At 30.2% G+C, this 26,067-nt stretch overlaps 14 non-coding genes across 14 annotated transcripts; all 14 read left to right on the top strand.

Moving 5' to 3' along the window:
• The first annotated feature begins 484 nt into the window (after nt 1–484).
• TRNAQ-CUG (transfer RNA glutamine (anticodon CUG)) lies at nt 485–556 on the top strand. Its single transcript has one exon. It is a non-coding gene; the product is annotated as a tRNA-Gln (tRNA).
• Nucleotides 557–2,372: 1,816 nt separating this feature from the next.
• TRNAQ-CUG (transfer RNA glutamine (anticodon CUG)) lies at nt 2,373–2,444 on the top strand. Its single transcript has one exon. It is a non-coding gene; the product is annotated as a tRNA-Gln (tRNA).
• A 1,816-nt stretch (nt 2,445–4,260) lies between these two features.
• On the top strand, nt 4,261–4,332 carry TRNAQ-CUG (transfer RNA glutamine (anticodon CUG)). Its single transcript has one exon. It is a non-coding gene; the product is annotated as a tRNA-Gln (tRNA).
• A 1,816-nt stretch (nt 4,333–6,148) lies between these two features.
• TRNAQ-CUG (transfer RNA glutamine (anticodon CUG)) lies at nt 6,149–6,220 on the top strand. The gene has a single exon. It is a non-coding gene; the product is annotated as a tRNA-Gln (tRNA).
• A 1,808-nt stretch (nt 6,221–8,028) lies between these two features.
• On the top strand, nt 8,029–8,100 carry TRNAQ-CUG (transfer RNA glutamine (anticodon CUG)). The gene has a single exon. It is a non-coding gene; the product is annotated as a tRNA-Gln (tRNA).
• Nucleotides 8,101–9,917: 1,817 nt separating this feature from the next.
• TRNAQ-CUG (transfer RNA glutamine (anticodon CUG)) lies at nt 9,918–9,989 on the top strand. Its single transcript has one exon. It is a non-coding gene; the product is annotated as a tRNA-Gln (tRNA).
• A 1,816-nt stretch (nt 9,990–11,805) lies between these two features.
• TRNAQ-CUG (transfer RNA glutamine (anticodon CUG)) lies at nt 11,806–11,877 on the top strand. Its single transcript has one exon. It is a non-coding gene; the product is annotated as a tRNA-Gln (tRNA).
• Nucleotides 11,878–13,694: 1,817 nt separating this feature from the next.
• Nucleotides 13,695–13,766, top strand: TRNAQ-CUG (transfer RNA glutamine (anticodon CUG)). The gene has a single exon. It is a non-coding gene; the product is annotated as a tRNA-Gln (tRNA).
• Nucleotides 13,767–15,582: 1,816 nt separating this feature from the next.
• On the top strand, nt 15,583–15,654 carry TRNAQ-CUG (transfer RNA glutamine (anticodon CUG)). Its single transcript has one exon. It is a non-coding gene; the product is annotated as a tRNA-Gln (tRNA).
• Nucleotides 15,655–17,462: 1,808 nt separating this feature from the next.
• Nucleotides 17,463–17,534, top strand: TRNAQ-CUG (transfer RNA glutamine (anticodon CUG)). The gene has a single exon. It is a non-coding gene; the product is annotated as a tRNA-Gln (tRNA).
• A 1,818-nt stretch (nt 17,535–19,352) lies between these two features.
• TRNAQ-CUG (transfer RNA glutamine (anticodon CUG)) lies at nt 19,353–19,424 on the top strand. The gene has a single exon. It is a non-coding gene; the product is annotated as a tRNA-Gln (tRNA).
• A 1,816-nt stretch (nt 19,425–21,240) lies between these two features.
• Nucleotides 21,241–21,312, top strand: TRNAQ-CUG (transfer RNA glutamine (anticodon CUG)). Its single transcript has one exon. It is a non-coding gene; the product is annotated as a tRNA-Gln (tRNA).
• A 1,808-nt stretch (nt 21,313–23,120) lies between these two features.
• Nucleotides 23,121–23,192, top strand: TRNAQ-CUG (transfer RNA glutamine (anticodon CUG)). Its single transcript has one exon. It is a non-coding gene; the product is annotated as a tRNA-Gln (tRNA).
• Nucleotides 23,193–25,009: 1,817 nt separating this feature from the next.
• TRNAQ-CUG (transfer RNA glutamine (anticodon CUG)) lies at nt 25,010–25,081 on the top strand. The gene has a single exon. It is a non-coding gene; the product is annotated as a tRNA-Gln (tRNA).
• Nucleotides 25,082–26,067: the final 986 nt, after the last annotated feature.

A 26,067-nucleotide genomic window follows, 5' to 3' on the forward strand; every position in this document is an offset into this window, starting at 1 on the left:
ACATTCTTATAAAAATATTTAGATGCTCCCTAATGGATGAGGTTTCATGGTGTATTGGTAAACATTTTGGACTCTGAATCCATGATCTATATTTACATCTTGGTAGGTTCTATTGGTTTTGTAGTAGGTACAATACAGTTAATATCTCTGAGAAAGAAAATATCTATAAATTGCATAAATTAAGAATCTTACACACTGAGAGACAGGTTTATCTGTCATTTAATTCCAATAAAATGTATCCACTAAGAATCTTATACTCTGAAAAAAAAAATGTACATGCTACCATATGAATAAGGTTTCATTGTGTACTGTTAACAATTCTGTACTCTGAAACCTATAATCTGTATAAAAATTTGGTAGGTCCTAATGGCCTTTTTTTGTAAATACAATGTAATACTTATCTCTCTGATTATTATTCCTGTAACTTGTAGAAAATAAGATCTCACACTCTAAGAGAAAGTTGTATATGTTGTGTTAGAAGAGAGGTTCCATGGTGTAATGGTTAGCACTCTGGACTCTGAATCCAGCGATCCGAGTTCAAATCTTGGTGGGACCTGATGTGTTTTAGTACCTTCAGTTTAAGTTCTTGATTGACAGAAAGTCTACTTTTTCATACATATAATAATTTTTTTAAATCACTTATTTTTGTAAATATGTACTAAAAGCTAAAAAAAGGTAGTTATAGAAATGTATGTAATTATATGAATTTTAGTATATAACCCAAATAAGCGTTGATGTAAATATATGTACAATAATTGCAACAAAATGTGTCTTCTAAGAATCTAACATTTTAGAAAAAAATGTTTAGCTGTCCCTCATGAATGAAGTTTCTTGGTGTATTGGTAACCACTCTGATCTTTGAATCCAGTGATCTGGATTTAAATCTTGGTAGGTCCTATTGGTTTTTTGTAAGTACCGTTCAGTTTATATTTCTCTGAGAGTACATTCTAATAAAAACTGTTTAAATGCTTCCTCATGAATGAGGTTTCCTGGTGTATTTGTAACCATTTTGGACTCTGAATCCATGATTTGTATTTACATCTTTGTAGGTCCTATTGTTTTTTTGTAAGTATTATGCAGTTCATATCTCTGAGAAAGAAAATATCTATAAATTGCATAAATTAAGAATCATACACACTGAGAGACAGGTTTATCGGTAATATAATTCCAATAAAATGTAACCTCTAAGAATCTTACACTGTGAGAAGATTTTTTACATGCCACCATACGAATGAGCTTTCATGGTGTACTGTTAACAATTCTGGACTCTGAAACTAATAATCTGTATATACAAATTGGTAGGTCCTAATGATTTTATTTGTAAATACAATGTAGTACATATCTCTCTGAATGAATATTTCTGTATCTTGTAGAAATAAAGATCTTACACTCTGAGAGAAAGTTTTATATGTGTTATTAGAAGGGATATTCCATGGTGTTATGGTTAGCACTCTGTACTCTGAATCCAGTAAATTGAGTTCAAATCTCGGTGGGACCAGATGCATTTTAGTACCTTTAGTTTAAGTCCTTGATTGACAAAAACTTTTCTTTTTTATACATATAATACATTTTTTTAAATCACTGATTATTGTAAAAATTTACTAAAATCTAAAAAAGGTAGTTATAGAAATGTTTGTAATTATATGAATTTTACTGTGTAATCCAATAAGCATTGATGTTAATATACGTACAATAACTTTAATAAAATGTGTCTTCTAAGAATCTAACATTTTAGAATTTTTTTTTAGATGTTCCCTAATGAATGTGGTTTCTTGGTGTATTGGTAACCACTCAACTCTGATCTTTGAATACAGTGATCTGTATTTAAATCTTGGTAGGTCCTATTGGTTTTTTGTAAGTACCATTCAGTTCATATCTCTCTGAGAGTACATTCTTATAAAAATATTTAGATGCTCCCTAATGGATGAGGTTTCATGGTGTATTGGTAAACATTTTGGACTCTGAATCCATGATCTATATTTACATCTTGGTAGGTTCTATTGGTTTTGTAGTAAGTACAATACAGTTAATATCTCTGAGAAAGAAAATATCTATAAATTGCATAAATTAAGAATCTTACACACTGAGAGACAGGTTTATCTGTCATTTAATTCCAATAAAATGTATCCACTAAGAATCTTATACTCTGAAAAAAAAAATGTACATGCTACCATATGAATAAGGTTTCATTGTGTACTGTTAACAATTCTGTACTCTGAAACCTATAATCTGTATAAAAATTTGGTAGGTCCTAATGGCCTTTTTTTGTAAATACAATGTAATACTTATCTCTCTGATTATTATTCCTGTAACTTGTAGAAAATAAGATCTCACACTCTAAGAGAAAGTTGTATATGTTGTGTTAGAAGAGAGGTTCCATGGTGTAATGGTTAGCACTCTGGACTCTGAATCCAGTGATCCGAGTTCAAATCTTGGTGGGACCTGATGTGTTTTAGTACCTTCAGTTTAAGTTCTTGATTGACAGAAAGTCTACTTTTTCATACATATAATAATTTTTTTAAATCACTGATTTTTGTAAATATGTACTAAAAGCTAAAAAAAGGTAGTTATAGAAATGTATGTAATTATATGAATTTTAGTATATAACCCAAATAAGCGTTGATGTAAATATATGTACAATAATTGCAACAAAATGTGTCTTCTAAGAATCTAACATTTTAGAAAAAAATGTTTAGCTGTCCCTCATGAATGAAGTTTCTTGGTGTATTGGTAACCACTCTGATCTTTGAATCCAGTGATCTGGATTTAAATCTTGGTAGGTCCTATTGGTTTTTTGTAAGTACCGTTCAGTTTATATTTCTCTGAGAGTACATTCTAATAAAAACTGTTTAAATGCTTCCTCATGAATGAGGTTTCCTGGTGTATTTGTAACCATTTTGGACTCTGAATCCATGATTTGTATTTACATCTTTGTAGGTCCTATTGTTTTTTTGTAAGTATTATGCAGTTCATATCTCTGAGAAAGAAAATATCTATAAATTGCATAAATTAAGAATCATACACACTGAGAGACAGGTTTATCGGTAATATAATTCCAATAAAATGTAACCTCTAAGAATCTTACACTGTGAGAAGATTTTTTACATGCCACCATATGAATGAGCTTTCATGGTGTACTGTTAACAATTCTGGACTCTGAAACTAATAATCTGTATATACAAATTGGTAGGTCCTAATGATTTTATTTGTAAATACAATGTAGTACATATCTCTCTGAATGAATATTTCTGTATCTTGTAGAAATAAAGATCTTACACTCTGAGAGAAAGTTTTATATGTGTTATTAGAAGGGATATTCCATGGTGTTATGGTTAGCACTCTGTACTCTGAATCCAGTAAATTGAGTTCAAATCTCGGTGGGACCAGATGCATTTTAGTACCTTTAGTTTAAGTCCTTGATTGACAAAAACTTTTCTTTTTTATACATATAATACATTTTTTTAAATCACTGATTATTGTAAAAATTTACTAAAATCTAAAAAAGGTAGTTATAGAAATGTTTGTAATTATATGAATTTTACTGTGTAATCCAATAAGCATTGATGTTAATATACGTACAATAACTTTAATAAAATGTGTCTTCTAAGAATCTAACATTTTAGAAAAATTTTTTAGATGTTCCCTAATGAATGTGGTTTCTTGGTGTATTGGTAACCACTCCACTCTGATCTTTGAATACAGTGATCTGTATTTAAATCTTGGTAGGTCCTATTGGTTTTTTGTAAGTACCATTCAGTTCATATCTCTCTGAGAGTACATTCTTATAAAAATATTTAGATGCTCCCTAATGGATGAGGTTTCATGGTGTATTGGTAAACATTTTGGACTCTGAATCCATGATCTATATTTACATCTTGGTAGGTTCTATTGGTTTTGTAGTAAGTACAATACAGTTAATATCTCTGAGAAAGAAAATATCTATAAATTGCATAAATTAAGAATCTTACACACTGAGAGACAGGTTTATCTGTCATTTAATTCCAATAAAATGTATCCACTAAGAATCTTATACTCTGAAAAAAAAAATGTACATGCTACCATATGAATAAGGTTTCATTGTGTACTGTTAACAATTCTGTACTCTGAAACCTATAATCTGTATAAAAATTTGGTAGGTCCTAATGGCCTTTTTTTGTAAATACAATGTAATACTTATCTCTCTGATTATTATTCCTGTAACTTGTAGAAAATAAGATCTCACACTCTAAGAGAAAGTTGTATATGTTGTGTTAGAAGAGAGGTTCCATGGTGTAATGGTTAGCACTCTGGACTCTGAATCCAGCGATCCGAGTTCAAATCTTGGTGGGACCTGATGTGTTTTAGTACCTTCAGTTTAAGTTCTTGATTGACAGAAAGTCTACTTTTTCATACATATAATAATTTTTTTAAATCACTGATTTTTGTAAATATGTACTAAAAGCTAAAAAAAGGTAGTTATAGAAATGTATGTAATTATATGAATTTTAGTATATAACCCAAATAAGCGTTGATGTAAATATATGTACAATAATTGCAACAAAATGTGTCTTCTAAGAATCTAACATTTTAGAAAAAAATGTTTAGCTGTCCCTCATGAATGAAGTTTCTTGGTGTATTGGTAACCACTCTGATCTTTGAATCCAGTGATCTGGATTTAAATCTTGGTAGGTCCTATTGGTTTTTTGTAAGTACCGTTCAGTTTATATTTCTCTGAGAGTACATTCTAATAAAAACTGTTTAAATGCTTCCTCATGAATGAGGTTTCCTGGTGTATTTGTAACCATTTTGGACTCTGAATCCATGATTTGTATTTACATCTTTGTAGGTCCTATTGTTTTTTTGTAAGTATTATGCAGTTCATATCTCTGAGAAAGAAAATATCTATATATTGCATAAATTAAGAATCATACACACTGAGAGACAGGTTTATCGGTAATATAATTCCAATAAAATGTAACCTCTAAGAATCTTACACTGTGAGAACATTTTTTACATGCCACCATATGAATGAGCTTTCATGGTGTACTGTTAACAATTCTGGACTCTGAAACTAATAATCTGTATATACAAATTGGTAGGTCCTAATGGTTTTATTTGTAAATACAATGTAGTACATATCTCTCTGAATGAATATTTCTGTATCTTGTAGAAATAAAGATCTTACACTCTGAGAGAAAGTTTTATATGTGTTATTAGAAGGGAGATTCCATGGTGTTATGGTTAGCACTCTGTACTCTGAATTCAGTAAATTGAGTTCAAATCTCAGTGGGACCAGGTGCATTTTAGTACCTTCAGTTTAAGTCCTTGATTGCCAAAAACTTTTCTTTTTTATACATATAATACATTTTTTTAAATCACTGATTATTGTAAAAATGTACTAAAATCTAAAAAAGGTAGATATAGAAATGTTTGTAATTATATAAATGTTACTGTGTAATCCAAATAAGCCACGATGTTAATATATGTACAATAACTTCAATAAAATGTGTCTTCTAAGAATCTAACATTTTAGAAAAAAATGTTTAGATGTTCCCTAATGAATGTGGTTTCTTGGTGTATTGGTAACCACTCCACTCTGATCTTTGAATACAGTGATCTGTATTTAAATCTTGGTAGGTCCTATTGGTTTTTTGTAAGTACCATTCAGTTCATATCTCTCTGAGAGTACATTCTTATAAAAATATTTAGATGCTCCCTAATGGATGAGGTTTCATGGTGTATTGGTAAACATTTTGGACTCTGAATCCATGATCTATATTTACATCTTGGTAGGTTCTATTGGTTTTGTTGTAAGTACAATACAGTTAATATCTCTGAGAAAGAAAATATCTATAAATTGCATACATTAAGAATCTTACACACTGAGAGACAGGTTTATCTGTCATTTAATTCCAATAAAATGTATCCACTAAGAATCTTATACTCTTAAAAAAAATGTACATGCTACCATATGAATAAGGTTTCATTGTGTACTGTTAACAATTCTGGACTCTGAAACCTATAATCTGTATAAAAATTTGGTAGGTCCTAAGGGCCTTTTTTTGTAAATACAATGTAATACTTATCTCTCTGATTATTATTCCTGTAACTTGTAGAAAATAAGATCTCACACTCTAAGAGAAAGTTGTATATGTTGTGTTAGAAGAGAGGTTCCATGGTGTAATGGTTAGCACTCTGGACTCTGAATCCAGTGATCCGAGTTCAAATCTCGGTGGGACCTGATATATTTTAGTACCTTCAGTTTAAGTTCTTGATTGACAGAAAGTCTACTTTTTCATACATATAATAATTTTTTTAAATCACTGATTTTTGTAAATATGTACTAAAAGCTAAAAAAAGGTAGTTATAGAAATGTATGTAATTATATGAATTTTACTATATAACCCAAATAAGCGTTGATTTAAATATATGTACAATAATTGCAATAAAATGTGTCTTCTAAGAATCTAACATTTTAGAAAAAAATGTTTAGCTGTCCCTCATGAATGAAGTTTCTTGTTGTATTGGTAACCACTCTGATCTTTGAATCCAGTGATCTGTATTTAAATCTTGGTAGGTCCTATTGGTTTTTTGTAAGTACCGTTCAGTTTATATTTCTCTGAGAGTACATTCTAATAAAAACTGTTTAAATGCTTCCTCATGAATGAGGTTTCCTGGTGTATTTGTAACCATTTTGGACTCTGAATCCATGATTTGTATTTACATCTTGGTAGGTCCTATTGTTTTTTTGTAAGTATTATGCAGTTCATATCTCTGAGAAAGAAAATATCTATAAATTGCATAAATTAAGAATCATACACACTGAGAGACAGGTTTATCGGTAATATAATTCCAATAAAATGTAACCTCTAAGAATCTTACACTGTGAGAACATTTTTTACATGCCACCATATGAATGAGCTTTCATGGTGTACTGTTAACAATTCTGGACTCTGAAACTAATAATCTGTATATACAAATTGGTAGGTCCTAATGGTTTTATTTGTAAATACAATGTAGTACATATCTCTCTGAATGAATATTTCTGTTTCTTGTAGAAATAAAGATCTTACACTCTGAGAGAAAGTTTTATATGTGTTATTAGAAGGGAGATTAAATGGTGTTATGGTTAGCACTCTGTACTCTGAATCCAGTAAATTGAGTTCAAATCTCAGTGGGACCAGGTGCATTTTAGTACCTTCAGTTTAAGTCCTTGATTGACAAAAACTTTTCTTTTTTATACATATAATACATTTTTTTAAATCACTGATTATTGTAAAAATGTACTAAAATCTAAAAAAGGTAGTTATAGAAATGTTTGTAATTATATAAATGTTACTGTGTAATCCAAATAAGCCACGATGTTAATATATGTACAATAACTTCAATAAAATGTGTCTTCTAAGAATCTAACATTTTAGAAAAAAATGTTTAGATGTTCCCTAATGAATGTGGTTTCTTGGTGTATTGGTAACCACTCCACTCTGATCTTTGAATACAGTGATCTGTATTTAAATCTTGGTAGGTCCTATTGGTTTTTTGTAAGTACCATTCAGTTCATATCTCTCTGAGAGTACATTCTAATAAAAATATTTAGATGCTCCCTAATGGATGAGGTTTCATGGTGTATTGGTAAACATTTTGGACTCTGAATCCATGATCTATATTTACATCTTGGTAGGTTCTATTGGTTTTGTTGTAAGTACAATACAGTTAATATCTCTGAGAAAGAAAATATCTATAAATTGCATACATTAAGAATCTTACACACTGAGAGACAGGTTTATCTGTCATTTAATTCCAATAAATGTAGAATCTTATACTCTGACAAAAAAATGTACATGCTACCATATGAATAAGGTTTCATTGTGTCCTGTTAACAATTCTGGACTCTGAAACCTATAATCTGTATAAAAATTTGGTAGGTCCTAATGGCCTTTTTTTGTAAATACAATGTAATACTTATCTCTCTGATTATTATTCCTGTAACTTGTAGAAAATAAGATCTCACACTCTAAGAGAAAGTTGTATATGTTGTGTTAGAAGAGAGGTTCCATGGTGTAATGGTTAGCACTCTGGACTCTGAATCCAGCGATCCGAGTTCAAATCTCGGTGGGACCTGATGTGTTTTAGTACCTTCAGTTTAAGTTCTTGATTGACAGAAAGTCTACTTTTTCATACATATAATAATTTTTTTAAATCACTGATTTTTGTAAATATGTACTAAAAGCTAAAAAAAGGTAGTTATAGAAATGTATGTAATTATATGAATTTTACTATATAACCCAAATAAGCGTTGATGTAAATATATGTACAATAATTGCAATAAAATGTGTCTTCTAAGAATCTAACATTTTAGAAAAAAATGTTTAGCTCTCCCTCATGAATGAAGTTTCTTGGTGTATTGGTAACCACTCTGATCTTTGAATCCAGTGATCTGGATTTAAATCTTGGTAGGTCCTATTGGTTTTTTGTAAGTACCGTTCAGTTTATATTTCTCTGAGAGTACATTCTAATAAAAACTGTTTAAATGCTTCCTCATGAATGAGGTTTCCTGGTGTATTTGTAACCATTTTGGACTCTGAATCCATGATTTGTATTTACATCTTGGTAGGTCCTATTGTTTTTTTGTAAGTATTATGCAGTTCATATCTCTGAGAAAGAAAATATCTATATATTGCATAAATTAAGAATCATACACACTGAGAGACAGGTTTATCGGTAATATAATTCCAATAAAATGTAACGTCTAAGAATCTTACACTGTGAGAACATTTTTTACATGCCACCATATGAATGAGCTTTCATGGTGTACTGTTAACAATTCTGGACTCTGAAACTAATAATCTGTATATACAAATTGGTAGGTCCTAATGGTTTTATTTGTAAATACAATGTAGTACATATCTCTCTGAATGAATATTTCTGTATCTTGTAGAAATAAAGATCTTACACTCTGAGAGAAAGTTTTATATGTGTTATTAGAAGGGAGATTCCATGGTGTTATGGTTAGCACTCTGTACTCTGAATCCAGTAAATTGAGTTCAAATCTCAGTGGGACCAGGTGCATTTTAGTACCTTCAGTTTAAGTCCTTGATTGACAAAAACTTTTCTTTTTTATACATATAATACATTTTTTTAAATCACTGATTATTGTAAAAATGTACTAAAATCTAAAAAAGGTAGATATAGAAATGTTTGTAATTATATAAATGTTACTGTGTAATCCAAATAAGCCACGATGTTAATATATGTACAATAACTTCAATAAAATGTGTCTTCTAAGAATCTAACATTTTAGAAAAAAATGTTTAGATGTTCCCTAATGAATGTGGTTTCTTGGTGTATTGGTAACCACTCCACTCTGATCTTTGAATACAGTGATCTGTATTTAAATCTTGGTAGGTCCTATTGGTTTTTTGTAAGTACCATTCAGTTCATATCTCTCTGAGAGTACATTCTTATAAAAATATTTAGATGCTCCCTAATGGATGAGGTTTCATGGTGTATTGGTAAACATTTTGGACTCTGAATCCATGATCTATATTTACATCTTGGTAGGTTCTATTGGTTTTGTTGTAAGTACAATACAGTTAATATCTCTGAGAAAGAAAATATCTATAAATTGCATACATTAAGAATCTTACACACTGAGAGACAGGTTTATCTGTCATTTAATTCCAATAAAATGTATCCACTAAGAATCTTATACTCTGACAAAAAAATGTACATGCTACCATATGAATAAGGTTTCATTGTGTACTGTTAACAATTCTGGACTCTGAAACCTATAATCTGTATAAAAATTTGGTAGGTCCTAATGGCCTTTTTTTGTAAATACAATGTAATACTTATCTCTCTGATTATTATTCCTGTAACTTGTAGAAAATAAGATCTCACACTCTAAGAGAAAGTTGTATATGTTGTGTTAGAAGAGAGGTTCCATGGTGTAATGGTTAGCACTCTGGACTCTGAATCCAGCGATCCGAGTTCAAATCTCGGTGGGACCTGATGTGTTTTAGTACCTTCAGTTTAAGTTCTTGATTGACAGAAAGTCTACTTTTTCATACATATAATAATTTTTTTAAATCACTGATTTTTGTAAATATGTACTAAAAGCTAAAAAAAGGTAGTTATAGAAATGTATGTAATTATATGAATTTTACTATATAACCCAAATAAGCGTTGATGTAAATATATGTACAATAATTGCAATAAAATGTGTCTTCTAAGAATCTAACATTTTAGAAAAAAATGTTTAGCTCTCCCTCATGAATGAAGTTTCTTGGTGTATTGGTAACCACTCTGATCTTTGAATCCAGTGATCTGGATTTAAATCTTGGTAGGTCCTATTGGTTTTTTGTAAGTACCGTTCAGTTTATATTTCTCTGAGAGTACATTCTAATAAAAACTGTTTAAATGCTTCCTCATGAATGAGGTTTCCTGGTGTATTTGTAACCATTTTGGACTCTGAATCCATGATTTGTATTTACATCTTGGTAGGTCCTATTGTTTTTTTGTAAGTATTATGCAGTTCATATCTCTGAGAAAGAAAATATCTATATATTGCATAAATTAAGAATCATACACACTGAGAGACAGGTTTATCGGTAATATAATTCCAATAAAATGTAACCTCTAAGAATCTTACACTGTGAGAACATTTTTTACATGCCACCATATGAATGAGCTTTCATGGTGTACTGTTAACAATTCTGGACTCTGAAACTAATAATCTGTATATACAAATTGGTAGGTCCTAATGGTTTTATTTGTAAATACAATGTAGTACATATCTCTCTGAGTGAATATTTCTGTATCTTGTAGAAATAAAGATCTTACACTCTGAGAGAAAGTTTTATATGTGTTATTAGAAGGGAGATTCCATGGTGTTATGGTTAGCACTCTGTACTCTGAATCCAGTAAATTGAGTTCAAATCTCAGTGGGACCAGGTGCATTTTAGTACCTTCAGTTTAAGTCCTTGATTGACAAAAACTTTTCTTTTTTATACATATAATACATTTTTTTAAATCACTGATTATTGTAAAAACGTACTAAAATCTAAAAAAGGTAGATATAGAAATGTTTGTAATTATATAAATGTTACTGTGTAATCCAAATAAGCCACGATGTTAATATATGTACAATAACTTCAATAAAATGTGTCTTCTAAGAATCTAACATTTTAGAAAAAAATGTTTAGATGTTCCCTAATGAATGTGGTTTCTTGGTGTATTGGTAACCACTCCACTCTGATCTTTGAATACAGTGATCTGTATTTAAATCTTGGTAGGTCCTATTGGTTTTTTGTAAGTACCATTCAGTTCATATCTCTCTGAGAGTACACTCTTATAAAAATATTTAGATGCTCCCTAATGGATGAGGTTTCATGGTGTATTGGTAAACATTTTGGACTCTGAATCCATGATCTATATTTACATCTTGGTAGGTTCTATTGGTTTTGTTGTAAGTACAATACAGTTAATATCTCTGAGAAAGAAAATATCTATAAATTGCATACATTAAGAATCTTACACACTGAGAGACAGGTTTATCTGTCATTTAATTCCAATAAAATGTATCCACTAAGAATCTTATACTCTTAAAAAAAATGTACATGCTACCATATGAATAAGGTTTCATTGTGTACTGTTAACAATTCTGGACTCTGAAACCTATAATCTGTATAAAAATTTGGTAGGTCCTAATGGCCTTTTTTTGTAAATACAATGTAATACTTATCTCTCTGATTATTATTCCTGTAACTTGTAGAAAATAAGATCTCACACTCTAAGAGAAAGTTGTATATGTTGTGTTAGAAGAGAGGTTCCATGGTGTAATGGTTAGCACTCTGGACTCTGAATCCAGCGATCCGAGTTCAAATCTCGGTGGGACCTGATGTGTTTTAGTACCTTCAGTTTAAGTTCTTGATTGACAGAAAGTCTACTTTTTCATACATATAATAATTTTTTTAAATCACTGATTTTTGTAAATATGTACTAAAAGCTAAAAAAAGGTAGTTATAGAAATGTATGTAATTATATGAATTTTACTATATAACCCAAATAAGCGTTGATGTAAATATATGTACAATAATTGCAATAAAATGTGTCTTCTAAGAATCTAACATTTTAGAAAAAAATGTTTAGCTCTCCCTCATGAATGAAGTTTCTTGGTGTATTGGTAACCACTCTGATCTTTGAATCCAGTGATCTGGATTTAAATCTTGGTAGGTCCTATTGGTTTTTTGTAAGTACCGTTCAGTTTATATTTCTCTGAGAGTACATTCTAATAAAAACTGTTTAAATGCTTCCTCATGAATGAGGTTTCCTGGTGTATTTGTAACCATTTTGGACTCTGAATCCATGATTTGTATTTACATCTTGGTAGGTCCTATTGTTTTTTTGTAAGTATTATGCAGTTCATATCTCTGAGAAAGAAAATATCTATATATTGCATAAATTAAGAATCATACACACTGAGAGACAGGTTTATCGGTAATATAATTCCAATAAAATGTAACCTCTAAGAATCTTACACTGTGAGAACATTTTTTACATGCCACCATATGAATGAGCTTTCATGGTGTACTGTTAACAATTCTGGACTCTGAAACTAATAATCTGTATATACAAATTGGTAGGTCCTAATGGTTTTATTTGTAAATACAATGTAGTACATATCTCTCTGAGTGAATATTTCTGTATCTTGTAGAAATAAAGATCTTACACTCTGAGAGAAAGTTTTATATGTGTTATTAGAAGGGAGATTCCATGGTGTTATGGTTAGCACTCTGTACTCTGAATCCAGTAAATTGAGTTCAAATCTCAGTGGGACCAGGTGCATTTTAGTACCTTCAGTTTAAGTCCTTGATTGACAAAAACTTTTCTTTTTTATACATATAATACATTTTTTTAAATCACTGATTATTGTAAAAACGTACTAAAATCTAAAAAAGGTAGATATAGAAATGTTTGTAATTATATAAATGTTACTGTGTAATCCAAATAAGCCACGATGTTAATATATGTACAATAACTTCAATAAAATGTGTCTTCTAAGAATCTAACATTTTAGAAAAAAATGTTTAGATGTTCCCTAATGAATGTGGTTTCTTGGTGTATTGGTAACCACTCCACTCTGATCTTTGAATACAGTGATCTGTATTTAAATCTTGGTAGGTCCTATTGGTTTTTTGTAAGTACCATTCAGTTCATATCTCTCTGAGAGTACACTCTTATAAAAATATTTAGATGCTCCCTAATGGATGAGGTTTCATGGTGTATTGGTAAACATTTTGGACTCTGAATCCATGATCTATATTTACATCTTGGTAGGTTCTATTGGTTTTGTTGTAAGTACAATACAGTTAATATCTCTGAGAAAGAAAATATCTATAAATTGCATACATTAAGAATCTTACACACTGAGAGACAGGTTTATCTGTCATTTAATTCCAATAAAATGTATCCACTAAGAATCTTATACTCTGACAAAAAAATGTACATGCTACCATATGAATAAGGTTTCATTGTGTACTGTTAACAATTCTGGACTCTGAAACCTATAATCTGTATAAAAATTTGGTAGGTCCTAATGGCCTTTTTTTGTAAATACAATGTAATACTTATCTCTCTGATTATTATTCCTGTAACTTGTAGAAAATAAGATCTCACACTCTAAGAGAAAGTTGTATATGTTGTGTTAGAAGAGAGGTTCCATGGTGTAATGGTTAGCACTCTGGACTCTGAATCCAGCGATCCGAGTTCAAATCTCGGTGGGACCTGATGTGTTTTAGTACCTTCAGTTTAAGTTCTTGATTGACAGAAAGTCTACTTTTTCATACATATAATAATTTTTTTAAATCACTGATTTTTGTAAATATGTACTAAAAGCTAAAAAAAGGTAGTTATAGAAATGTATGTAATTATATGAATTTTACTATATAACCCAAATAAGCGTTGATGTAAATATATGTACAATAATTGCAATAAAATGTGTCTTCTAAGAATCTAACATTTTAGAAAAAAATGTTTAGCTGTCCCTCATGAATGAAGTTTCTTGGTGTATTGGTAACCACTCTGATCTTTGAATCCAGTGATCTGGATTTAAATCTTGGTAGGTCCTATTGGTTTTTTGTAAGTACCGTTCAGTTTATATTTCTCTGAGAGTACATTCTAATAAAAACTGTTTAAATGCTTCCTCATGAATGAGGTTTCCTGGTGTATTTGTAACCATTTTGGACTCTGAATCCATGATTTGTATTTACGTCTTGGTAGGTCCTATTGTTTTTTTGTAAGTATTATGCAGATCATATCTCTGAGAAAGAAAATATCTATAAATTGCATAATTTAAGAATCATACACACTGAGAGACAGGTTTATCTGTAATATAATTCCAATAAAATGTAACCTCTAAGAATCTTACACTGTGAGAACATTTTTTACATGCCACCATATGAATGAGCTTTCATGGTGTACTGTTAACAATTCTGGACTCTGAAACCAATAATCTGTATATACAAATTGATAGGTCCTAATGGTTTTATTTGTAAATACAATGTAGTACATATCTCTCTGAATTAATATTTCTGTATCTTGTAGAAATTAAGATCTTACACTCTGAGAGAAAGTTTTATATGTGTTATTAGAAGGGAGATTCCATGGTGTTATGGTTAGCACTCTGTACTCTGAATCCAGTAAATTGAGTTCAAATCTCAGTGGGACCAGGTGCATTTTAGTACCTTCAGTTTAAGTCCTTGATTGACAAAAACTTTTCTTTTTTATACATATAATACATTTTTTTAAATCACTGATTATTGTAAAAATGTACTAAAATCTAAAAAAGGTAGATATAGAAATGTTTGTAATTATATAAATGTTACTGTGTAATCCAAATAAGCCACGATGTTAATATATGTACAATAACTTCAATAAAATGTGTCTTCTAAGAATCTAACATTTTAGAAAAAAATGTTTAGATGTTCCCTAATGAATGTGGTTTCTTGGTGTATTGGTAACCACTCCACTCTGATCTTTGAATACAGTGATCTGTATTTAAATCTTGGTAGGTCCTATTGGTTATTTGTAAGTACCATTCAGTTCATATCTCTCTGAGAGTACATTCTTATAAAAATATTTAGATGCTCCCTAATGGATGAGGTTTCATGGTGTATTGGTAAACATTTTGGACTCTGAATCCATGATCTATATTTACATCTTGGTAGGTTCTATTGGTTTTGTTGTAAGTACAATACAGTTAATATCTCTGAGAAAGAAAATATCTATAAATTGCATACATTAAGAATCTTACACACTGAGAGACAGGTTTATCTGTCATTTAATTCCAATAAAATGTATCCACTAAGAATCTTATACTCTTAAAAAAAATGTACATGCTACCATATGAATAAGGTTTCATTGTGTACTGTTAACAATTCTGGACTCTGAAACCTATAATCTGTATAAAAATTTGGTAGGTCCTAAGGGCCTTTTTTTGTAAATACAATGTAATACTTATCTCTCTGATTATTATTCCTGTAACTTGTAGAAAATAAGATCTCACACTCTAAGAGAAAGTTGTATATGTTGTGTTAGAAGAGAGGTTCCATGGTGTAATGGTTAGCACTCTGGACTCTGAATCCAGTGATCCGAGTTCAAATCTCGGTGGGACCTGATATATTTTAGTACCTTCAGTTTAAGTTCTTGATTGACAGAAAGTCTACTTTTTCATACATATAATAATTTTTTTAAATCACTGATTTTTGTAAATATGTACTAAAAGCTAAAAAAAGGTAGTTATAGAAATGTATGTAATTATATGAATTTTACTATATAACCCAAATAAGCGTTGATTTAAATATATGTACAATAATTGCAATAAAATGTGTCTTCTAAGAATCTAACATTTTAGAAAAAAATGTTTAGCTGTCCCTCATGAATGAAGTTTCTTGTTGTATTGGTAACCACTCTGATCTTTGAATCCAGTGATCTGTATTTAAATCTTGGTAGGTCCTATTGGTTTTTTGTAAGTACCGTTCAGTTTATATTTCTCTGAGAGTACATTCTAATAAAAACTGTTTAAATGCTTCCTCATGAATGAGGTTTCCTGGTGTATTTGTAACCATTTTGGACTCTGAATCCATGATTTGTATTTACATCTTGGTAGGTCCTATTGTTTTTTTGTAAGTATTATGCAGTTCATATCTCTGAGAAAGAAAATATCTATAAATTGCATAAATTAAGAATCATACACACTGAGAGACAGGTTTATCGGTAATATAATTCCAATAAAATGTAACCTCTAAGAATCTTACACTGTGAGAACATTTTTTACATGCCACCATATGAATGAGCTTTCATGGTGTACTGTTAACAATTCTGGACTCTGAAACTAATAATCTGTATATACAAATTGGTAGGTCCTAATGGTTTTATTTGTAAATACAATGTAGTACATATCTCTCTGAATGAATATTTCTGTTTCTTGTAGAAATAAAGATCTTACACTCTGAGAGAAAGTTTTATATGTGTTATTAGAAGGGAGATTAAATGGTGTTATGGTTAGCACTCTGTACTCTGAATCCAGTAAATTGAGTTCAAATCTCAGTGGGACCAGGTGCATTTTAGTACCTTCAGTTTAAGTCCTTGATTGACAAAAACTTTTCTTTTTTATACATATAATACATTTTTTTAAATCACTGATTATTGTAAAAATGTACTAAAATCTAAAAAAGGTAGTTATAGAAATGTTTGTAATTATATAAATGTTACTGTGTAATCCAAATAAGCATTGATGTTAATATATGTACAATAACTTCAATAAAATGTGTCTTCTAAGAATCTAACATTTTAGAAAAAAATGTTTAGATGTTCCCTAATGAATGTGGTTTCTTGGTGTATTGGTAACCACTCCACTCTGATCTTTGAATACAGTGATCTGTATTTAAATCTTGGTAGGTCCTATTGGTTTTTTGTAAGTACCATTCAGTTCATATCTCTCTGAGAGTACATTCTAATAAAAATATTTAGATGCTCCCTAATGGATGAGGTTTCATGGTGTATTGGTAAACATTTTGGACTCTGAATCCATGATCTATATTTACATCTTGGTAGGTTCTATTGGTTTTGTTGTAAGTACAATACAGTTAATATCTCTGAGAAAGAAAATTTCTATAAATTGCATAAATTAAGAATCTTACACACTGAGAGACAGGTTTATCTGTCATTTAATTCCAATAAATGTAGAATCTTATACTCTGACAAAAAAATGTACATGCTACCATATGAATAAGGTTTCATTGTGTCCTGTTAACAATTCTGGACTCTGAAACCTATAATCTGTATAAAAATTTGGTAGGTCCTAATGGCCTTTTTTTGTAAATACAATGTAATACTTATCTCTCTGATTATTATTCCTGTAACTTGTAGAAAATAAGATCTCACACTCTAAGAGAACGTTGTATATGTTGTGTTAGAAGAGAGGTTCCATGGTGTAATGGTTAGCACTCTGGACTCTGAATCCAGCGATCCGAGTTCAAATCTCGGTGGGACCTGATGTGTTTTAGTACCTTCAGTTTAAGTTCTTGATTGACAGAAAGTCTACTTTTTCATACATATAATAATTTTTTTAAATCACTGATTTTTGTAAATATGTACTAAAAGCTAAAAAAAGGTAGTTATAGAAATGTATGTAATTATATGAATTTTACTATATAACCCAAATAAGCGTTGATGTAAATATATGTACAATAATTGCAATAAAATGTGTCTTCTAAGAATCTAACATTTTAGAAAAAAATGTTTAGCTCTCCCTCATGAATGAAGTTTCTTGGTGTATTGGTAACCACTCTGATCTTTGAATCCAGTGATCTGGATTTAAATCTTGGTAGGTCCTATTGGTTTTTTGTAAGTACCGTTCAGTTTATATTTCTCTGAGAGTACATTCTAATAAAAACTGTTTAAATGCTTCCTCATGAATGAGGTTTCCTGGTGTATTTGTAACCATTTTGGACTCTGAATCCATGATTTGTATTTACATCTTGGTAGGTCCTATTGTTTTTTTGTAAGTATTATGCAGTTCATATGTCTGAGAAAGAAAATATCTATAAATTGCATAATTTAAGAATCATACACACTGAGAGACAGGTTTATCGGTAATATAATTCCAATAAAATGTAACCTCTAAGAATCTTACACTGTGAGAAAAATTTTTACATGCCACCATATGAATGAGCTTTCATGGTGTACTGTTAACAATTCTGGACTCTGAAACTAATAATCTGTATATACAAATTGGTAGGTCCTAATGGTTTTATTTGTAAATACAATGTAGTACATATCTCTCTGAATGAATATTTCTGTATCTTGTAGAAATAAAGATCTTACACTCTGCGAGAAAGTTTTATATGTGTTATTAGAAGGGAGATTCCATGGTGTTATGGTTAGCACTCTGTACTCTGAATCCAGTAAATTGAGTTCAAATCTCAGTGGGACCAGGTGCATTTTAGTACCTTCAGTTTAAGTCCTTGATTGACAAAAACTTTTCTTTTTTATACATATAATACATTTTTTTAAATCACTGATTATTGTAAAAATGTACTAAAATCTAAAAAAGGTAGATATAGAAATGTTTGTAATTATATAAATGTTACTGTGTAATCCAAATAAGCCACGATGTTAATATATGTACAATAACTTCAATAAAATGTGTCTTCTAAGAATCTAACATTTTAGAAAAAAATGTTTAGATGTTCCCTAATGAATGTGGTTTCTTGGTGTATTGGTAACCACTCCACTCTGATCTTTGAATACAGTGATCTGTATTTAAATCTTGGTAGGTCCTATTGGTTATTTGTAAGTACCATTCAGTTCATATCTCTCTGAGAGTACATTCTTATAAAAATATTTAGATGCTCCCTAATGGATGAGGTTTCATGGTGTATTGGTAAACATTTTGGACTCTGAATCCATGATCTATATTTACATCTTGGTAGGTTCTATTGGTTTTGTTGTAAGTACAATACAGTTAATATCTCTGAGAAAGAAAATATCTATAAATTGCATAAATTAAGAATCTTACACACTGAGAGACAGGTTTATCTGTCATTTAATTCCAATAAAATGTATCCACTAAGAATCTTATACTCTGAAAAAAAAAATGTACATGCTACCATATGAATAAGGTTTCATTGTGTACTGTTAACAATTCTGTACTCTGAAACCTATAATCTGTATAAAAATTTGGTAGGTCCTAATGGCCTTTTTTTGTAAATACAATGTAATACTTATCTCTCTGATTATTATTCCTGTAACTTGTAGAAAATAAGATCTCACACTCTAAGAGAAAGTTGTATATGTTGTGTTAGAAGAGAGGTTCCATGGTGTAATGGTTAGCACTCTGGACTCTGAATCCAGCGATCCGAGTTCAAATCTTGGTGGGACCTGATGTGTTTTAGTACCTTCAGTTTAAGTTCTTGATTGACAGAAAGTCTACTTTTTCATACATATAATAATTTTTTTAAATCACTGATTTTTGTAAATATGTACTAAAAGCTAAAAAAAGGTAGTTATAGAAATGTATGTAATTATATGAATTTTAGTATATAACCCAAATAAGCGTTGATGTAAATATATGTACAATAATTGCAACAAAATGTGTCTTCTAAGAATCTAACATTTTAGAAAAAAATGTTTAGCTGTCCCTCATGAATGAAGTTTCTTGGTGTATTGGTAACCACTCTGATCTTTGAATCCAGTGATCTGGATTTAAATCTTGGTAGGTCCTATTGGTTTTTTGTAAGTACCGTTCAGTTTATATTTCTCTGAGAGTACATTCTAATAAAAACTGTTTAAATGCTTCCTCATGAATGAGGTTTCCTGGTGTATTTGTAACCATTTTGGACTCTGAATCCATGATTTGTATTTACATCTTTGTAGGTCCTATTGTTTTTTTGTAAGTATTATGCAGTTCATATCTCTGAGAAAGAAAATATCTATATATTGCATAAATTAAGAATCATACACACTGAGAGACAGGTTTATCGGTAATATAATTCCAATAAAATGTAACCTCTAAGAATCTTACACTGTGAGAACATTTTTTACATGCCACCATATGAATGAGCTTTCATGGTGTACTGTTAACAATTCTGGACTCTGAAACTAATAATCTGTATATACAAATTGGTAGGTCCTAATGGTTTTATTTGTAAATACAATGTAGTACATATCTCTCTGAATGAATATTTCTGTATCTTGTAGAAATAAAGATCTTACACTCTGAGAGAAAGTTTTATATGTGTTATTAGAAGGGAGATTCCATGGTGTTATGGTTAGCACTCTGTACTCTGAATTCAGTAAATTGAGTTCAAATCTCAGTGGGACCAGGTGCATTTTAGTACCTTCAGTTTAAGTCCTTGATTGCCAAAAACTTTTCTTTTTTATACATATAATACATTTTTTTAAATCACTGATTATTGTAAAAATGTACTAAAATCTAAAAAAGGTAGATATAGAAATGTTTGTAATTATATAAATGTTACTGTGTAATCCAAATAAGCCACGATGTTAATATATGTACAATAACTTCAATAAAATGTGTCTTCTAAGAATCTAACATTTTAGAAAAACATGTTTAGATGTTCCCTAATGAATGTGGTTTCTTGGTGTATTGGTAACCACTCCACTCTGATCTTTGAATACAGTGATCTGTATTTAAATCTTGGTAGGTCCTATTGGTTTTTTGTAAGTACCATTCAGTTCATATCTCTCTGAGAGTACATTCTTATAAAAATATTTAGATGCTCCCTAATGGATGAGGTTTCATGGTGTATTGGTAAACATTTTGGACTCTGAATCCATGATCTATATTTACATCTTGGTAGGTTCTATTGGTTTTGTTGTAAGTACAATACAGTTAATATCTCTGAGAAAGAAAATATCTATAAATTGCATACATTAAGAATCTTACACACTGAGAGACAGGTTTATCTGTCATTTAATTCCAATAAAATGTATCCACTAAGAATCTTATACTCTTAAAAAAAATGTACATGCTACCATATGAATAAGGTTTCATTGTGTACTGTTAACAATTCTGGACTCTGAAACCTATAATCTGTATAAAAATTTGGTAGGTCCTAAGGGCCTTTTTTTGTAAATACAATGTAATACTTATCTCTCTGATTATTATTCCTGTAACTTGTAGAAAATAAGATCTCACACTCTAAGAGAAAGTTGTATATGTTGTGTTAGAAGAGAGGTTCCATGGTGTAATGGTTAGCACTCTGGACTCTGAATCCAGTGATCCGAGTTCAAATCTCGGTGGGACCTGATATATTTTAGTACCTTCAGTTTAAGTTCTTGATTGACAGAAAGTCTACTTTTTCATACATATAATAATTTTTTTAAATCACTGATTTTTGTAAATATGTACTAAAAGCTAAAAAAAGGTAGTTATAGAAATGTATGTAATTATATGAATTTTACTATATAACCCAAATAAGCGTTGATTTAAATATATGTACAATAATTGCAATAAAATGTGTCTTCTAAGAATCTAACATTTTAGAAAAAAATGTTTAGCTGTCCCTCATGAATGAAGTTTCTTGTTGTATTGGTAACCACTCTGATCTTTGAATCCAGTGATCTGTATTTAAATCTTGGTAGGTCCTATTGGTTTTTTGTAAGTACCGTTCAGTTTATATTTCTCTGAGAGTACATTCTAATAAAAACTGTTTAAATGCTTCCTCATGAATGAGGTTTCCTGGTGTATTTGTAACCATTTTGGACTCTGAATCCATGATTTGTATTTACATCTTGGTAGGTCCTATTGTTTTTTTGTAAGTATTATGCAGTTCATATCTCTGAGAAAGAAAATATCTATAAATTGCATAAATTAAGAATCATACACACTGAGAGACAGGTTTATCGGTAATATAATTCCAATAAAATGTAACCTCTAAGAATCTTACACTGTGAGAACATTTTTTACATGCCACCATATGAATGAGCTTTCATGGTGTACTGTTAACAATTCTGGACTCTGAAACTAATAATCTGTATATACAAATTGGTAGGTCCTAATGGTTTTATTTGTAAATACAATGTAGTACATATCTCTCTGAATGAATATTTCTGTTTCTTGTAGAAATAAAGATCTTACACTCTGAGAGAAAGTTTTATATGTGTTATTAGAAGGGAGATTAAATGGTGTTATGGTTAGCACTCTGTACTCTGAATCCAGTAAATTGAGTTCAAATCTCAGTGGGACCAGGTGCATTTTAGTACCTTCAGTTTAAGTCCTTGATTGACAAAAACTTTTCTTTTTTATACATATAATACATTTTTTTAAATCACTGATTATTGTAAAAATGTACTAAAATCTAAAAAAGGTAGTTATAGAAATGTTTGTAATTATATAAATGTTACTGTGTAATCCAAATAAGCCACGATGTTAATATATGTACAATAACTTCAATAAAATGTGTCTTCTAAGAATCTAACATTTTAGAAAAAAATGTTTAGATGTTCCCTAATGAATGTGGTTTCTTGGTGTATTGGTAACCACTCCACTCTGATCTTTGAATACAGTGATCTGTATTTAAATCTTGGTAGGTCCTATTGGTTTTTTGTAAGTACCATTCAGTTCATATCTCTCTGAGAGTACATTCTAATAAAAATATTTAGATGCTCCCTAATGGATGAGGTTTCATGGTGTATTGGTAAACATTTTGGACTCTGAATCCATGATCTATATTTACATCTTGGTAGGTTCTATTGGTTTTGTTGTAAGTACAATACAGTTAATATCTCTGAGAAAGAAAATATCTATAAATTGCATACATTAAGAATCTTACACACTGAGAGACAGGTTTATCTGTCATTTAATTCCAATAAATGTAGAATCTTATACTCTGACAAAAAAATGTACATGCTACCATATGAATAAGGTTTCATTGTGTCCTGTTAACAATTCTGGACTCTGAAACCTATAATCTGTATAAAAATTTGGTAGGTCCTAATGGCCTTTTTTTGTAAATACAATGTAATACTTATCTCTCTGATTATTATTCCTGTAACTTGTAGAAAATAAGATCTCACACTCTAAGAGAACGTTGTATATGTTGTGTTAGAAGAGAGGTTCCATGGTGTAATGGTTAGCACTCTGGACTCTGAATCCAGCGATCCGAGTTCAAATCTCGGTGGGACCTGATGTGTTTTAGTACCTTCAGTTTAAGTTCTTGATTGACAGAAAGTCTACTTTTTCATACATATAATAATTTTTTTAAATCACTGATTTTTGTAAATATGTACTAAAAGCTAAAAAAAGGTAGTTATAGAAATGTATGTAATTATATGAATTTTACTATATAACCCAAATAAGCGTTGATGTAAATATATGTACAATAATTGCAATAAAATGTGTCTTCTAAGAATCTAACATTTTAGAAAAAAATGTTTAGCTCTCCCTCATGAATGAAGTTTCTTGGTGTATTGGTAACCACTCTGATCTTTGAATCCAGTGATCTGGATTTAAATCTTGGTAGGTCCTATTGGTTTTTTGTAAGTACCGTTCAGTTTATATTTCTCTGAGAGTACATTCTAATAAAAACTGTTTAAATGCTTCCTCATGAATGAGGTTTCCTGGTGTATTTGTAACCATTTTGGACTCTGAATCCATGATTTGTATTTACATCTTGGTAGGTCCTATTGTTTTTTTGTAAGTATTATGCAGTTCATATCTCTGAGAAAGAAAATATCTATATATTGCATAAATTAAGAATCATACACACTGAGAGACAGGTTTATCGGTAATATAATTCCAATAAAATGTAACCTCTAAGAATCTTACACTGTGAGAACATTTTTTACATGCCACCATATGAATGAGCTTTCATGGTGTACTGTTAACAATTCTGGACTCTGAAACTAATAATCTGTATATACAAATTGGTAGGTCCTAATGGTTTTATTTGTAAATACAATGTAGTACATATCTCTCTGAATGAATATTTCTGTATCTTGTAGAAATAAAGATCTTACACTCTGAGAGAAAGTTTTATATGTGTTATTAGAAGGGAGATTCCATGGTGTTATGGTTAGCACTCTGTACTCTGAATCCAGTAAATTGAGTTCAAATCTCAGTGGGACCAGGTGCATTTTAGTACCTTCAGTTTAAGTCCTTGATTGACAAAAACTTTTCTTTTTTATACATATAATACATTTTTTTAAATCACTGATTATTGTAAAAATGTACTAAAATCTAAAAAAGGTAGATATAGAAATGTTTGTAATTATATAAATGTTACTGTGTAATCCAAATAAGCCACGATGTTAATATATGTACAAGAACTTCAATAAAATGTGTCTTCTAAGAATCTAACATTTTAGAAAAAAATGTTTAGATGTTCCCTAATGAATGTGGTTTCTTGGTGTATTGGTAACCACTCCACTCTGATCTTTGAATACAGTGATCTGTATTTAAATCTTGGTAGGTCCTATTGGTTTTTTGTAAGTACCATTCAGTTCATATCTCTCTGAGAGTACATTCTTATAAAAATATTTAGATGCTCCCTAATGGATGAGGTTTCATGGTGTATTGGTAAACATTTTGGACTCTGAATCCATGATCTATATTTACATCTTGGTAGGTTCTATTGGTTTTGTTGTAAGTACAATACAGTTAATATCTCTGAGAAAGAAAATATCTATAAATTGCATACATTAAGAATCTTACACACTGAGAGACAGGTTTATCTGTCATTTAATTCCAATAAAATGTATCCACTAAGAATCTTATACTCTGACAAAAAAATGTACATGCTACCATATGAATAAGGTTTCATTGTGTACTGTTAACAATTCTGGACTCTGAAACCTATAATCTGTATAAAAATTTGGTAGGTCCTAATGGCCTTTTTTTGTAAATACAATGTAATACTTATCTCTCTGATTATTATTCCTGTAACTTGTAGAAAATAAGATCTCACACTCTAAGAGAAAGTTGTATATGTTGTGTTAGAAGAGAGGTTCCATGGTGTAATGGTTAGCACTCTGGACTCTGAATCCAGCGATCCGAGTTCAAATCTCGGTGGGACCTGATGTGTTTTAGTACCTTCAGTTTAAGTTCTTGATTGACAGAAAGTCTACTTTTTCATACATATAATAATTTTTTTAAATCACTGATTTTTGTAAATATGTACTAAAAGCTAAAAAAAGGTAGTTATAGAAATGTATGTAATTATATGAATTTTACTATATAACCCAAATAAGCGTTGATGTAAATATATGTACAATAATTGCAATAAAATGTGTCTTCTAAGAATCTAACATTTTAGAAAAAAATGTTTAGCTCTCCCTCATGAATGAAGTTTCTTGGTGTATTGGTAACCACTCTGATCTTTGAATCCAGTGATCTGGATTTAAATCTTGGTAGGTCCTATTGGTTTTTTGTAAGTACCGTTCAGTTTATATTTCTCTGAGAGTACATTCTAATAAAAACTGTTTAAATGCTTCCTCATGAATGAGGTTTCCTGGTGTATTTGTAACCATTTTGGACTCTGAATCCATGATTTGTATTTACATCTTGGTAGGTCCTATTGTTTTTTTGTAAGTATTATGCAGTTCATATCTCTGAGAAAGAAAATATCTATATATTGCATAAATTAAGAATCATACACACTGAGAGACAGGTTTATCGGTAATATAATTCCAATAAAATGTAACCTCTAAGAATCTTACACTGTGAGAACATTTTTTACATGCCACCATATGAATGAGCTTTCATGGTGTACTGTTAACAATTCTGGACTCTGAAACTAATAATCTGTATATACAAATTGGTAGGTCCTAATGGTTTTATTTGTAAATACAATGTAGTACATATCTCTCTGAGTGAATATTTCTGTATCTTGTAGAAATAAAGATCTTACACTCTGAGAGAAAGTTTTATATGTGTTATTAGAAGGGAGATTCCATGGTGTTATGGTTAGCACTCTGTACTCTGAATCCAGTAAATTGAGTTCAAATCTCAGTGGGACCAGGTGCATTTTAGTACCTTCAGTTTAAGTCCTTGATTGACAAAAA

This window comes from Pseudophryne corroboree, chromosome 11, assembly GCF_028390025.1.
Source record: "Pseudophryne corroboree isolate aPseCor3 chromosome 11, aPseCor3.hap2, whole genome shotgun sequence".
Taxonomy (NCBI): domain Eukaryota; kingdom Metazoa; phylum Chordata; class Amphibia; order Anura; family Myobatrachidae; genus Pseudophryne; species Pseudophryne corroboree.